The 6,998-nt window shown below is 53.2% G+C and overlaps 1 pseudogene across 1 annotated transcript; it reads right to left on the bottom strand.

Annotated features, from left to right (window-relative positions):
- Positions 1-857: 857 nt before the first annotated feature.
- Positions 858-6,497, bottom strand: LOC306641966 (disks large homolog 5-like; annotated as a pseudogene). The gene is made up of 2 exons: positions 1,897-6,497; positions 858-880 (listed from the first exon to the last, which is right to left on the bottom strand). The product of its transcript is annotated as a disks large homolog 5-like (transcript).
- Between the last annotated feature and the right edge of the window lie 501 nt (positions 6,498-6,998).

The raw sequence follows: 6,998 nt of genomic DNA, 5'->3' as shown, positions 1-6,998 counted from the left end.
CTTAGCACCAATGTTTCGGTGTTGCCACTGAGATGAACATTCTGACACGTATGTTTTTGCCTTACTTAATTTCTGAAAGAAAGTTTCTGATTCAGAAGATTGATTGTTAGTTTTATGAGTCAGTTTTACTAGGTTATCATACCATTATTTAATCAAATACTAATCTAAGTATGCTGTGCAGGTATTTTACAGACGAGGTTAACATCTACAGTCCGTTGACTATAAGTAGGCTCCCTTCCATAATGTGGGTGGGCTTCATCTAATCAGTTGAAAGCCTTGAGGGAAAAACTTAGGTTTCCCATAGAAGAAATTCTGCCTCAGGACTGAAACATCATCCGCTCCCTGTATTTTCAGCCTGTGAGTTTGCCCTACAGATTTTAGATCTGCCAGTTTCCAGAATTGCATTTGCCAATTTCTTTCTTTCTTTTTTTTTTTAACTGAAATTGACCTTTATTTGTTGTACTAGAACTTTTTGATACAAAGTAACATTTTAGTACAGAACATCGCAGGCTGTCAGATCTGCACCTGCCTGCACACTGCCCATCACAACCCAACCTGACTGCAACATAGAAAAACAGCATGCAAGCAATGTATCCAGAATAGTCTACAATTTTTCTCAGTTGTCTGAGCTAGAAAACTTGTACCTGGAAAACAAAGGACAGCATTGAGGACTGAAACTTGTTTTTCTTTTTAACAGCTGTGCAAGAAAATATATCCCTTTTTCAAAAATGTCAGTAATGGCTAAACTACAATCTAGTTTCTAGAATTCCAAAGAATAAAATCAAATCAAAGATATCCTGCTATTAAAATGAAATGTTAGGAACAGTATTAAAATATAGGTCCTACTCCATTGACACTTACGTGGAGCCTGGTACAGTACCTATTAACAGGACACACAGTTTAAGGAGGAACCACATCAAATCTTCAGCCAGACTTATCCAGCATCAGAAGTGCAAAAGAAAGAAAACAACAAAAACCCAACAAAACCCAAAATAACCCAACGAAGACCAAAGTCGGGTTCATGCCGTGAACCCTGGAACCAAGATGAACGAGGTTGCAGGTTTTATTTTTAGATTTTCAAAGGTGGCAATGCTAACCATTAAACTCTCCCTGAAAGCTCTCATTCAAAATATGAAACTCGAGTGTTTTCACATCCAAAATTGCCCACACTGCACTGAGAAAGGGCTGTTGGGACTCTCGGAATCTCAAGGGGGGCCGTGGCATGTGGCCACCCCGCCCAGGTCCCAGCCATGTCACTGAGACCCACGAAGCCCTGATGGACAACACACATGCTTAAATATACGGAAAACTGCTGCTTCTAGCCCGGGTTGCTCCAAGCGGCTCGCCATGGCTTCTCGCTCTTATGGCCTGACCAGCGGAACGAAAGACATGTACACTTCAGAGGTTCATGAAGCAGCTTCCCCTTTATTCAAATAACACCCTCAATATATAAGCAGTCTCATGCATAAGCAATTGTAACCAGATATGTCCATACAATCCTGTTAAAGGTCAAGCGATCACTCGCTCGAGCATACATGTAAAGTATATCTGTCCACGCTAGGCAGCTGAACTGATTATTGTACAGCCAATTGTAAACACTTCCTGCCTCTCTTCAGGCATAATCAGGACGCCGTTTGCTCTCTGCCAGTCGCCATCTTTAGATGCACGTGGTGTAACCCTGGGCCCCGGGTTTCGCCCGCCACATAAATAATAAACGCAACTGGAGAAGAACCAGGAGACCAATGACATTTGGAGGCAGGGGAAACAGGAGGGAGAGGCCAAGAGGCGAGCTTGTGAGGATGCCCAAGTCACGTCCCCTAGTGTGGGAGAAAAATGCTGCTCCGGCGAGTTGTCCCCACCCAGGCACTGGTTCTCCACCTCCAGCAGTCTGAGTACCTGCAGTCATGTGGCTGGGAATCTGCCCATGCTGGATCTTCTGGGCATTCTGGTCCAGCTGCCACGCCATCCAGGACCCAAATGTGTCCTGAAGCAAAGTGTCATCCATGTAGAGGATGTCCTCTTTCCTAAAGCTCAGCTCATGCTCCACCTCTGCCAGCCGGCCATACAGGGCCCTGATGTAGAAGCTGTTGCCAGGCAGGCCCTTGATCCTGGTGAACTACTCAGGGTGGTACTGCACCTTCAGGCAGACAGTGTCTTTTGGCTTCAGCATCTCCACATACACCTCCTCCACCATCTTATTGTGCACATCCAGGTTGCCATACTTGAGGATCAGGTCCCCTGGCACCAGGCCATCAGGACCCCTGGCAGGACTGTCATCCTCCACTTCGGCCACAAACACCCTGTGCAGGTTCCCACCACACAAATGCACCCCAAGGTCCAGCTGGGACTTCTTGATGAGGACAATTCATGGTTCCAGGGTCTTCTTGTTGGCATCTCCCATGATCCTGGAGCAGGGGGTGCTCTGCTTGGCTGGGGGTGTGCCAGGCCCTTGTCCTGTTCCATGAGCGGATCAATGACAGAGGGATGCTCGGGGGTGGTCCTACCACTGCCCTGGAGAGTGGAGTGGGCACCAGCAGGGTCCAGGTGGGAGCTGGAGTGGGAGTGGCTGCCAAGCTGGTGCATGTGCGGGTTGTACTGAGCCAGGATGGTGATGGTGTCACACTGCTGCCCTATGATGAGCCGGGCCTGCTGCTCTGTGGCACTCTGCAGGTTTATACCATTGAACTCAAGTAACTAGTCCCCATACTCAAGGCCAGCCTGGTGGGCGATGCTTCCAGTGGTCACCTTGGAGATGTAGATCCCGTCCTCTCCACTCACAATGGAGATGCCCAATGGCTCTGAGCCCTTCTGTACCTTCACATGGCACGGTGGTTCCTCCACATAAGGCCTGTCCTTTCTCCGCTCCCCAAGGGATGCAGGGTTGACATCAATTCTGGGCAACGTGGAGGCTGAGGTCTGGGACTGACTACAGGTACACAGGGTGTTGATGTTGAGGGGTGACTGAGGAGTGCTGCATTCAAAATGTGACAATGAACCTCTGTCAGAGCCCATGAGAGAGTGAAGTTACCTGGGTGTTAATGGGATCTTAATGCATTTTGCCTTGAACTGCAAGTTACTCGAAGACGTGAGGCGGGCGCTGGAGGGCAGCGAGTTGGACCCGTGGGACACTCTCATCTCAGCGTAGTTGCTGCCGGCCCTGTAGCTGAGGTCTAGTCTCAGGTGGCCCTGGTGCTGGACACTGGGAGCAAGCCCTGGGGGCCGGCATCTTGGGGCACAGGCGGAGAGCTGCAAGGGCCAACCCTGTGGCTACGCACAGTATAGATGGGGTTCTGCAGGATGGAGCTCACAGCAGTGCTGGGGGTCATGCTCTAGGGAACAGCGCCCATGGATGGCCTGTTGGGGCAGAGTGGGGGGTTTCCGTGCTGGCTGGAATGCCCTGGTGAATAAGGGGACCGCTCCTGGACCGCTGGGGACAGCTCTCCACTAGCTGGGATGCACTTCTGCTCTGGAGCAAGCTTGGGTGGAAAACTGGGCGCACACTTGGGCCGGCAGTGCTTCTGCCCCAGCTCTTCTACCTTCTGGGAAGTGAGATCCTCATCACAGGACTTCTTGGCTGGCAGGTAGGAGGAGTCCCTGACCCCTTTGGGGTGGTAGCTGGAGGCAGTGCAGACCCTGGCTTTGTGAGGGGGTGATGCATGCATGGGTTTCCCGAGGCTGGCGTCCGGGGCCAGGGCACCTGGTGGGCTGGTAGATGGCAAGCTGCCCACCAGTGTGGCCTCGGACTCAGAACTGGTTTCCAGTCTGTGCTGGAACTTGATGGAGTCACTTCTCCTGGGGGCTTTGGGGGTGTCAGAGGCCCCATCCTTTTGGAGGGCTGGGGGGAGTGAGCAGGCCCAGGGTCTGGGAGTTAATAGTCTATTTTGGGGGGTGTCTGGGGATGTTTGAAAGTGTTTGGGTCAAAGGTAGATTTTCTTTGCTTTGGCTTCTTGTAAACGGAGAGCTTCTCCGGCCCTGCCATGGAGCCAAGCACGGCCTTGGGCCAGGTCACACCGCTGTTGGCGCCCTCACCATCCACCTTGTCCAGAGGGGCCTCCACCCCACAGGGGCCCGCCTCAGTCTCGAAGGGCAGCAGGGCTGCCTGCTCCGCATGTCCACCAGTATGTAGCTACGCTCCCCAGAGGCATCAGAGTGGAAGGAGCTCAGGCTGCGCTCTGAGGCGCTGGGACAGGTCTCTGGGGAGACTGAAAAGGGGCCCCAAGGGAACGGTTTGTGCAAAAAGGAGGTGCTGCTTCCCCGGGGACTGGTTCCTTCCTGTCTTCCAGCCCAACACGGAAGCGCTCCATCTGCGTGGATCTGCGGTGCTGCATCGAGCTGCGCTTGTGATGAGCCTGGACCTCCAGGCCGTGGGTCCGAAGACTCAGCATCTTATCAGAGTCCTTGACGTTTCCGAAGATGTTCTGGCCACTCCAAGAGGCGCTCTGAGGGAACACCTTCAGGAGGGAGAGGGTCAAGGAGTCCTGGCAACTGCGTATCAGAGATTCACATTCATTCAGGGACTTGTCCAGTGTGATGCCATTGATTTCCACAATCCTGTCTTCCACGGCGAGGGACCCTTCTTTGGCAGCAGGGCTTCCAGGTACCACAGCAACAGTATACGCTCCACTCTCCAGACTGATGCCACTGTCTTTCTGTCCACTGAGGTTGATGTGGAGGGGCGTGACCACTTTCCCACCCAGGGACTTCCTCCACTGCATGACCATGTTGATGGCCCCTCTCCATTGAGGAGGGCCTTGATGGCCTGCTTCTTGTTCTTGTTGATGAGGTCCACATGGTTGATTCTCAGCAGCTAGTCATTGACCCTTAAGCGGCCATCAGCAATGCTTCCTTTGTCCACTTTAGTGACAAATATGCCACAGTCCCCTAGGAAACGAGGCTCATTCACACCTTCTGCCATGTCAAACCCAAGTGCCTTCAAGTCAATATCCTCCGTCTCCCTTTCAAACTTGACCACTTCTGTTTCCCACTCCATGGAATCCGTATCGATGGCCGAGTGGTGGGAGCTGTGGGCCATCAGTTGCGGAACCCGGCCTCCTTTTCCAGCTGGGATTCCATCTGCTCTTTGAACTCCTTAAGCTCCCGGCTGACGTCATTCTTCTGTTTCCGAGAGTCCTCCTGGCTGCGCAGGGCCTCAGCCAGCTCACTCACTGCCCGTCCCAGGCCCACTCCCGCCCAAGATTGTCACACAGTGTCCGGATGCTGTCTCGCTCCGCCACAATCTTGTCCCGCTCCTGGAAGGCCCAATCCAGGCGGCACTTGGCCACATCCGCCTCCGGGAGGGCTTCCTTCAGCTCCTGGCACAGAGCCCTGCACTGGTTTCGAAAGATTTCCACCTCCTTGTTGGCTCTCCCAGCATCCATTGTCACAGTGTCTTTGATCTGCCGCAGCGCCTCCATCTCCTCCTTGGCTGCCTTCTTCTCAGAGGTGCTGCTCTTGAGCTTGGATTCGGCCAGCTCCACCTCGGTCTGCAGCTTGTCCAGCTCAGAGATGACCTGGTCGCGCTCGCTCACGATGAGCTCGTACTCGCTGTACACGGCATCCCGCTCCTCCCTGTACTTCTCCGACTCCTTGGCGGTTCTGACCTGCGTGGTCCTCAGTTCTGTCAGCTCTGACTGCAGCAGCTCCATCTCCCACTGCAGGTTCTTGTTCTGGGCGGTGGCCTTGATCAGCTCGTGGTGGACTGCCTCGAACCTCCGCAGGGAGAGGGCACACTGGTGCTGCAGCTGGATGGCGGTGTCCCTCTGCTGGGTCAGCATCTCCGTCCGCTTCAGCAGGCGCTGGTTCTCCTCCCCCAGCTGCTCCAGGCGGCTCAGGTCTGAGTTGTGGATGGCGACTTTCTCGCTGCACCGCTTCCGCAGGGTGGCGTAGTCCTTCTTGACCCCCTCCAGCTTGTCCATGGCCGTGTCGTACAGCTTGTTGAGGATCTGCAATGACCCGTTGTGCTTCGGCACCTGCCGCTCCTGTGCCCAGATGTCTCCAATCTCCTTTTGGTCCTCCTCATGGAGCCGCTTCATGTCTTCCCAGGACTGTTGCAGTAGGTTCTGCTCCCGCAGCAGCTGCCCATTCTCCCGCCTCAGCATGTCCACATCATCCTTCAGCTGAGTCTGTTCACTCAGGAGTGTGGAGTGTGTGGTAGAAGTCGGTCTCCTTGGCCACCTCCTCGCACCTCTTCAAGGCATTGGTGTGCTGGTTCTGCAGACTCTGCAGGTCCGACATGGCCCGCACACACTGGATCTTCAGCCTCTCATAGTCAGATTCAGTCTGTGGTAGGGCCTCTTATCAAAGGTCGTCCCATGGGTCGCAAAGGCCAGGCGTTTGCGCAGCTCATTCCTCTCGCGGGTCATCAGCCACAGCTGAATGGACAGGTTCTCCACCTTCTAGTTTGCCTGCCCGTCGGTGAGGAGGGACGGTGGGGATGGCGCCTTCCGGGTGGTGCCCACACTGCTGAGGAAGCTGCTGCTCTTTGAGTCAGAGGGCATGATGGACAGGACACTGTAGGTGGAGCCTCATGGAGCTGCAGTGAGGGCCAAGTCAGTATATGAAAAGTGCCTAAAACACACCTGGCACTGCCAGTGTCCTGGGTGTTAGCTGTTGTGATTATGGCAGACCAGGCCTACAGAGGGCCCTTCCCACCTTGCCCTTCGTGATTCCTGGATTACCAGCGCCCTTGGAGGGCTGCGGCGGCCCGAAGATGCCCAATTTCTTAAAATTAAATTCTCTCTCTCAACCGCATGACCCTGAAATCCCAGCATAATTTGAATTATGTGATTGCAGAATTTACATTTAAAGGAGTCATATTACTCGAGTCTGTTATCTTTATTCTATGTACAGTCTTCTGCCCTGCCATTGGCCACATCTAGCTCCCTATCCATAGATTAATGACCAAGAATCACACATGCGTAGTCTGCAAAACTACACAATCATTCATCTCCAACTTTTGAGGCTCTTTATGTTACTGGACTTCAGTCTCCTTTTATCTC

The sequence above is a fragment of the Sciurus vulgaris genome, assembly GCF_902686455.1.
Source record: "Sciurus vulgaris genome assembly, chromosome: 12".
Classification (NCBI taxonomy): domain Eukaryota; kingdom Metazoa; phylum Chordata; class Mammalia; order Rodentia; family Sciuridae; genus Sciurus; species Sciurus vulgaris.
Note: the sequence above shows the minus strand (reverse complement) of the source record. Positions and strands in the feature narration are given on the sequence as shown.